Raw genomic sequence first — 9,586 nt, 5'->3', positions numbered from 1 at the left:
CAAGGCTGCAGTGAGATAACATACAGTTTACAATTTACGGAATAATGATACAAATACTTCATAAAATTTTTTGTAATGTTTCCAAATTGAACAACTCATTAATAATTTAATGTTGGAAATAATTACGTAATTTCAGATTGATTTAATGATTGAAAATTCTATAATGTGGAAATAACATGCTATTGAAATATACAAAAACATAATTATCCTCTATAATCTATATAATAGATGAATATATAAATCATATTTTTACTGCGATTTTTTAATGTTATGGGTAACATATTTTTTTCTATAAAGTTATAAGAAGTTGGGGATTGAGAAGGAGGGGATTGATACACAATAAATAAACCAAGCACATTTTAATAATTTAAACGATTTTCTACTTCTAATCGTTAATTACACGTCAACATTTGACTAACATCTACAACTATTACAATATAAACAAACCAAAACCTACAAATATGAAGACATCTTGCATTTCAGATACAGCCTAGTCGTGTACAAAACAGGGCGCAACCTGGTGAAAGGCGCAATATGTCGTGTACCATTTACAGGCCAAATGGGTCGCCGCGCCGCGGCCGGTGTGAGACTTTATGACATACCTCAGCCTACGCCCTGTATGAAGCTGGTTACGGCGAAATACGTTGTTCCTGGAAGAAATAAAGAATGGTTTGTTATGTGTCATGAAATAAAATGAGCAATATTCTTTTTTTATAACATTTTTTAAAAGTTTACCTCCGATTCGGAAAGCAGTATGTATGAGCAGAACCTTTAAAAACAAACAATTAAAATTGAAAGTATTTATTCAGACACTTTTATTAAAGTTTTTCTAGAATTGAGACAACCTTTTCCGCATTTAAATCGTAGAACTATCCAACTTAAACATAATAGATATTGATATAAGGCCTTATTTCTGACCAAAAGACGTCTTGTGGTCTTGAAATTATCTAATTATTGAAATAACACAATTGTTAGAAAATACGTCAATAACAAGGAAACATAATTAAAGTACTACAATAACTCATGTATTATTCGAACCATACAGGCCAAAAGATACAACCTTAGCATGTGTGAAAACATACAAAGGGTCTACGGAGCGTCAGACGTGAACCCTTTGGGAACAAAACCCATTAACAAGATATATAAATTCATTCCCCGAACATTTCCAACTAAAGCGGTCTAACTGAAAAATGTAGTTTGCGTGTTCAAAAAGACTGTGATCGCGTTACTCAGTCGCAACTTCACTTCACTAATTACTTCAAGCAGTTAGGTACAGTATTCAGTTATTAGAAGTTTGTATTACGAGCTTTATAAAACGCAATAGGGAGGTCAAAGGTCGTTCTATGACATGCGTAACTGTGATAGGTTGTACATTTTTTACGGTGATACACAAGGAAGTAATGTGTTTTTTTATCGTATGTAAACATCGTTAACATGAGTGAATCAGGTAATTTGAGTAGGAAACAATAATTGGCAGATACTGGCAAATGCAGCTATAATAATCGATTACAGAATAAAATGTTTCAGAATATAATGTTTTATGCACTCATCTGTTTTAGTGGTCTAGAACGACACTTTTACTTCGACTTCCTATTCTATCAGCCCGATAATAAAGTTTGGAATAGTCGCATACAATACAGAAATAATTAGAAGATATTGTATATTTTCCGTCTGTTAAATTCTTATCGGAAAAAATTTTTTTAAATAACTCTTGTCACGCGAAAATTAAATCCGCAAGGAACAAAGCCACTCTTTAAATGTGAGAGATTTCATAAAGCTCTTTGCCATCAAATCTTATAATCCCATTCTATGACGGCTTTACAAAAAATTAAACCGTATTATCGCTACAGTGAATTTCACCGATAAATTTTTTCAAGGGTAAAATATACCTTTATCATAAAATTTATACAAATTCAACTACTAATATTATTAATTTACTACTAAAAATATAAATACTTTTATAAAGAACTACTTACTATAGGGAAAATAAACGCAACAAACAAGTTTATGAACCGAGGTGTCAACTCAAAATACCGCAAACAACCTAAAACACAGCCCAAAAAACCAAATTCAAAAGCCGTGAAAGAGAAGGCTAACGTTTTCACTAAAACTTTAACAAAGATCCCGAAAGAATATACTATATGACCCGCCACCTTGTAACAAATATAGCAAGTGAATAGCGCTTTATAAATAGAAATAAGGCTTTATTTCAGCGAATGTGACCGCTTCCATGGCTGCATGGAGGTCGGCCGCTAACTACAAGAGCCAAGAATAGGATTGCTCACAAACAACACCCTTTTCACTTGGAGTCAACTTATTGAATAGAACAAAGGATTCCTTTATGCTTACGTAGCGTTGTCTGCGACTTTAACCTAGTTATATTATTACGAAATCATTCGATATAAATGCGATGGCTACGCAATACGGAACAATATAGAACAATCATAAACATATAAATGGATGAGGAGGCAAATTTAATAATTCTCTCATATCACATTCTTAGGAATGGTTATTTAGATATAATAGCCAGCATTTGTTACGCTTGCAAGATGAATAAGAAGGATTAAAGGCAATATCCCCAACCCATCGTCTTATTATCCAAATCGATGTGTTGCCAAATATTCACTACTAGGTACGCTCCGCGGTTTCACTCGCGTAGCTCTGCTCCTGTTGGTCTAAGCGTGATCCGTATAATATAGCCTTCCTCGATGAAAGTGCTTTCTAACATCGAAAGAATTTTTCAAATCGGATCAGTAGTTCCTGAGATTAGCGCGTTCAAACAAATAAACAAACAAACTCTTCAGCTTTATAATATTAGTATAGATTAGTCGAAAACATCATACGCATACATATTGTACTAAATATCGCCTTTAGACTACTTTATTTAGAAAAGTATAGTACAAATTCGTACACAATACATCTAGCATACCTCACTTATTATCGTCAATATTTAAGAAGATTACCTCATAATTTATTCTTTCAATGATCTCTATAATGATTTTCATTAATAAGGCAATCCCTAGTGGTGAGATATTTCATAGTAAAATCCGTCGTTGCTTAAGCTCATTAAATGGCTTACGTAGAAAGTGATGTTATTATGATGAAAGGAAAAGTGATATTAGAATTTCTTGTTTATCATGTTCTAATATATCAAACAAACTCTTGTAGATAATTGCATATTATGCTGTTTCTTTTAACAAGTATTTAAGCCTTGATTTAGTTCATCTGGTAACATAATATTAATATCACCTAATTCGCTTTTCAAACCGATGTGTTATTTTTTCCTTTCATATTCTAATTATTCATTTCAATATATATTATATTATATTATTGTATAACATAGGTATACTATTTCGAAATTAATGAGAGAAGCCACTGGCTCCTGAGACACAGTATTTAACTAATTCAGGAGCCTATGGATTCATATATAAGGTGTACCTATATTTTTGATGTCAATAAAGTTATTTATTTATTTAATATATTATTTAGAGTATTTCAGTTCCAAAGTTATTTTCGTTTATTTACAAAACAAATATTAAAGGCTTACTAGAATACTATTTCATATTCCGTGCATCGCTTGCATCTGAAACTAGAACTTCTTAATTAACATAGGAATTAGGAATCTTATGCGAGCATTACATTGAGTATGTCACTATCAAAATGAAGAGCAAAATTGCACACATTTCATATTCCATGTAAATTTCTACTTACACTGCATATTTTTACTCTACGGATAAAATTTACTCATAAAAATATTTTTGTTCCATGGAATGCTACAATTAATATAGGAAAATCGATCATGGGTATCACATTATATTTTATTACATTACTAGCGGTCCGCCCCGGCTTCGCCCGTGGTACATATTTACGTTTTCTCTACATAAGAACCATCCTCGTACTTCAAGGATTATAATAAAAAAAGAATTAACGAAATCGGTTCAACCGTTCTCAAGTTATGCGCTTACCAACACATTTTGGGATTCATTTTTATATTATAGATATAAAACATAACATTGAACAAATAATCATTGTTTCATTTCTATTTTCATTTTAGAATATCAAAAGTCTGTTTCGTTTGATGTGAAGATTATTATTAGGTACTGTTTGACGTAGACTACAAAAATACTTAAGCTGTAATTTTGTACAAATCCAATCTCAATTTTCATACAATAATTAATTATTAATAACGATTTAAAATCAATAACATAAAAGCAATTAGTGTATACTTCAAATGATATTGCTCGCTAAATAAAATATTATAAACCATTGAGACATGCACTGTAACATCTGAATAACAACAAGGCTTGTATATGCAGAGATGAGTATTTTAAAAAACCTTCTTCCGGGTTATTCAAAAACCCATTTCATCCCTACTCTATAATAAAACAAGTTCACATACGCGACAGAAGCTCAGAGCGATTTAATTCTAATCACTTTAAGTTAAAATCCGTTCAAAGGTCAGAGCCGTTGATTGCTTACTGCAACTACGCGGTTCAAAGGTCGCTCATTGCAATATGAATTCAAATGTAAAGCGTAGAAATGAAATTATTATGCAATATTTGTTTAAGACTGATAAGATAATAATTAAAGTGAAGTACTGCACTTTTCAACGCCTGAAATCCATATCTACTAATATTATAAATGCAAAAGTAACTCTGTCTCGTCGTCGTCGTCGTCGTTTCAGCCGTGGGACGTCCACTGCTGGACAAAGGCCTCCCTCAGGGTTTTCCACCACGACCGGTCACCGGCGGCCTGCATCCAGCGGCTCCCTGCCACTCGGACCAGGTCGTCTGTCCATCTTGTGGGTGGTCGTCCCACGCTTCGTCGTCCAGTACGTGGTCTCCATTCGAGAACCTTTCTGCCCCAACGGCCATCGGTTCTGCGGGCTATGTGCCCAGCCCATTGCCACTTCAGCGTGCTAATCCGGCGAGCTATGTCGGTGACACCGGTTCTCCTACGGATCTCCTCATTTCTGATTCGATCTCGTAGGGAAACTCCGAGCATAGCCCTTTCCATAGCACGTTGAGCGACGCTGAGTTTGTGCACAAGGCCCAGGGTTAGAGACCACGTTTCTGTACCGTATGTCATCACCGGCAACACACATTGCTCGAAGACTTTTGTCTTCAGGCACTGAGGGATTTTGGACGAAAAGATGTTATGTAACTTCCCGAACGCTGCCCATCCGAGTCGGATTCGACGATTGACCTCTTTCCCGAAGTTGGACCTGCCTAATTGGACGGTTTGTCCGAGGTAGACATATTCGTCAACAACTTCGAGAATAGAGTTTCCAACAGAGACCGGAGTGGGCACAACATGGACATTTGACATGATTTTCGTCTTGTCCATGTTCATGCTAAGGCCCACTTGTTGTGAAACTCTATAGAGGTCATCGAGCATTGTATTAAGGTCTTCCAGGGATTCTGCCATGACTACGATGTCGTCGGCAAATCGAAGATGAGAGATGTACTCGCCATTAATATTGATGCCAAGTCCTTTCCATTCCAACAGTTTGAAGGCATCTTCCAAAGCAGCGGTAAAAAGTTTGGGCGAGATCACGTCGCCTTGTCTAACACCGCGCTGCAATGGGATTGCCTTTGTACACTGATCTTGTACTCGGACTGACATGGTGGCGTTTTCGTACAAGCTTCTCAATACTTCGATGTACCGATAGTCAATACGGCACCGCTGGAGAGACCTCAACACGGCCCAGGTCTCGATCGAATCGAAGGCTTTTTCATAGTCCACGAACGCTAAGCATAGTGGCAAATTATACTCTTCGGTTTTCTGTATAATTTGCCGCAGCGTGTGGATGTGGTCTATGGTGCTAAAGCCTTTACGGAAACCGGCTTGTTCGGGAGGCTGGAAGTCATCTAACCTGCGTTCGAGACTATTCGTGATAACCCTTGAAAACAGCTTATAAACATGACTCAAGAGTGATATCGGTCTGTAGTTCTTCAATAGGGTCTTATCTCCCTTTTTGAAGAATAGAACAACCACACTCCTGCTCCATGCTTCAGGCGTTGTGCCCTCGAGCAAGGCGGAATTGAATAGCCTCTGGAGCATCCTGAGGATTGGTTTTCCACCCGCTCTCAGAAGCTCAGAGGTGATTCCATCCTCACCCGGCGCCTTGTTGTTCTTAAGCTGTTTCAGAGCTATCCTAATCTCGTACAGGCTGATGTCCGGGATATCCTCGGTGAAATATCGGGTTAGTCGGGCTCTTGGGTCTTTAGCCGGACTATTAACAGGCTTGGCAACTGAGGTGTAAAGCTGCCGGTAGAACCTCTCGACCTCTCCTAATACCTCTGACTTGGCCGACACTACTACGCCACGGTCTGTCTTCAGCTTCGTCAGCCGGCTCTGCCCAATAGACATATCTCTTGCAAACACTTTCGAGCCTTGATTTCGCTTAATCGCTTCCTCAATGCTTGAAGCATTAAAGGAGCGAATGTCGTGTCGCAGAGATTTAGATATCAGTCTATTGAGCTGCCTATATGACTTAGCATCTTCAGATGTGCGCAGTGGCATAGAGCGCCGGTCTGCCATAAGTTTCAGAGTGTGGTCTGAGAGTTTTTGCGGGTTTACTTTACGGGTTTTAAAGTGGGACCCAACCGCGCGGATAGTTTCTACCAGCCTGTTATTTAGATCGTCCACTGAAACGCTACTGTCGAGGCAATCGAAGCGATTTTGCAGTTCCAGTTGAAAGCTTTCGGGGTTTTGGATTTGTTCATGGCAAGGACGGAGCGTAGACTTCATCAGACGAGATCTCTCACGTTTGACATCGATATTCAAGATGCCTCGTACCATTCGGTGATCGCTTCCGGTTTTCACCCTGTGGATCACGGAAACATCTTTGAATATTTGTCTTTTCGTGGTCATAATGAAGTCTATCTCATTTTTCGTCTTGCCGTCGGGGCTGAGCCAGGTCCACTTCCTGTGGGTCGGTTTCTGGAAGAAGGAATTCATCATAAAAAGACCCTCCTTCTCCAGAAAGTCTGCTAGTCTCTGGCCCCTCGGATTGCGGTGTCCAAATCCAAATTGCCCCACTCTCAACTCATCATCGCCTCTCTTGCCCAACTTTGCGTTGAAATCTCCCATCACAACATTGAAGTGTGTTTTCGAGGTATGTATAGCCCTACTTATGTCCTCATACATAACCTCCACTTCTTCATCGGAGTGAGCCGAGGTCGGTGCGTAAACCTGTATGACCTTCAGCGAATATCTTTGAGATATTCTGAGAATAAGGCACGCTACCCTGCTCGACACACTCTCAATGCTTACGATGTTGTTGACGAGAGATTTGTGGACGATAAACCCGATTCCACCTTGGGACTGTTGGTCGCCCTCCCGGTAGAAGAACAAATTACCGGACGTCAACGTTACCGTGTCCTCCCCCTCTCTTCGGACTTCAGATAACCCTATGACATCCCAGCGTAATTTGCTCAATTCTTCTTCCAGCTCAACAATCTTTTCATCCGTCCTCAATGTGCGTGCATTGTATGTTACCAGGGCCAGGGGTCGTCGGGAGTGGTAGCCGGATCGCATCCGGTGATTCTTAGCACCCCTTGCCCCGCCGTTACCGTAGCCGCTACCGTAGCCAGGAATAGCGGGGCTGCCGGGTACTAGGGGCCTGGTTAAAGGTGTACAATCCATGAGGGGATTTAATGCCAATACTCGCCACGCTTGGCAGGCGGGTTGGCGAGCGCAGTAGATGTGCATGTAAGTCACGGAACGCTGCTGCCCGTTCCGGTATTAGGTATCCCTTAGTCGCCTCTTACGACACCCACGGGAGGAGATGGGGGAGTGCTATTCTTAAACCGGCACCCCACGGTCAACCGGCACCCCACGGTCAAAACTCTGTCTGTCTGTCTGTTACCCAATCACGCCTTAAGTACTGCACTAATTTGCACGAAATTAGGTATAGAGATATTTTGATACCCGAGAAAGGACATAGGCTACTTTTTACCCCGGGAAATAGGATAGGTTTTATCCCGGAGATCCCACGGGAACGGAAACTACGTTATTCTTTGACTGCGCGGGCGAAGCTGCGGGTGGAAAGCTAGTCTTATTATATATCAGATGTGTTTTTAAAGTTTTATATGGTTAATTGTTATGTTGTTAGTACCGAGAAAACATATAGGGTAATTTGTATTGCCCAAAAACTATTGGGCCTACCCACCGATTTACATGATTCTTTTTTTGGATTGGGCATCATCCAAAAAAAATAATCATGTAAATCGGTTATGAAACCTCGGCGTAATCCGTGTACATACTTAAAAATAAAAATAAATATACCGGCCGAATTGATATCCTCCTTTTTTAAGTCGGTTAAAAATTACAAATTGCTGCCGTGCATAATGTTTCATAGCTGAGCGGAGCTGACAATTTGATAATTGAATTATAATAACATGAGCGAACTCAACGGATGCGGTGTTAAACATTTAATATTATTAATGTACTAGCTGTGCCCCACGGTTTGACTTGTCTTGCTCTGCTCGTATTGGTCTTAGCGTGATGATATGCATAATGCAGCCTTCCTCGATAAATAGACTACCTGTATAACAGTGAAATAATTTTTCAAACCGCACCTGTGATTCCTGAGATTAGCGCGTTCTAGCAAACAAACTCTTCAGCTTCATAATACAGATTGTGGCTATAGTCCATTACGAAAAATATTAATATTCTTCGTATATTGCAAAGAACAGTATTTAATATTAAAGATCGACATCGCTGTCAGTTAATATTCTCCCTGTTTCAAATGAAGGCCAGAGGTTTTTAGGACGCGTCCCTACAGCGGCACGGCCAAAGGAGATTACGTATTTACTCTAGAAAACGTAGACATGACGAAAGCAATAAATGCGTATTTATTCTTCTTGTGGGTAATTCTACGTAAGAGATTCGTAAGCGATTATTGATTGCTTTTATAGTCTAGTTAAAGATATTGGAGAAAATACGTATTTGTAAGCTGAATACGTATTTGAAAACTAATTTAGTAAAATGTATCAGTAGGGTCTGCATTTATTTTATTAGAATTCCGTAATATTGTTTTTCTTGTACTATACCTATTATCCACCGTAATTTTTACTTACATAATACAGTTTTATGGTGATAAATTCGCGAATCGCAAGAATTGGCGAATTCATAAGCAATTTTCATTTAAAATTAAAATTTTATTAACATTTCGTATTTCCACCCTTAACAAAGTTCAGTAGCCATTCTTTGAACGACTTCATCCAGAATAACTGTTTCTAATCATTACTTAAGTTTTATTGCGAAATAATGCAGCCCGTTACTTTATATTATTCATATTATTGAAACATATTTCACAAACTGTAATGAATGCAGACAGTTTCATGATCTGAAGATAAAGTTATGCGAAGAATCGGCATTAAATAAATTTATGTTCGTTGGAGGCGTCAATAATAATAAAGAGACCGTTAATGCTTAGTATCTTTGATGTTATGACTCTGAGATTGTAAATCGCTGGTCGTAAAAGTCTGTCAGGCGGTTGCGGTTAAATTAGCATCGTCCCTACATTGGCAATTGTAACCGATTATAGAACTTTCTGGATATTTTTAGAAATAAGTCC

General features: G+C 38.5%; 1 long non-coding RNA gene across 1 annotated transcript in view; it reads right to left on the bottom strand.

The window, feature by feature from the left end:
- Positions 1–344: 344 nt before the first annotated feature.
- Positions 345–9,586, bottom strand: part of LOC123694069 — a 33,805-nt gene continuing 24,563 nt past the window's right edge. Inside the window, exon 2 of the long non-coding RNA XR_006751765.1 lies at positions 345–650. This is a non-coding gene — a long non-coding RNA (uncharacterized LOC123694069). The remainder of the gene's footprint in view (positions 651–9,586) is intronic.

The sequence above is a fragment of the Colias croceus genome, chromosome 8 (genome assembly GCF_905220415.1).
Source record: "Colias croceus chromosome 8, ilColCroc2.1".
NCBI lineage: Eukaryota > Metazoa > Arthropoda > Insecta > Lepidoptera > Pieridae > Colias > Colias croceus.
This window is presented reverse-complemented; position numbering and strand designations above follow the sequence as displayed.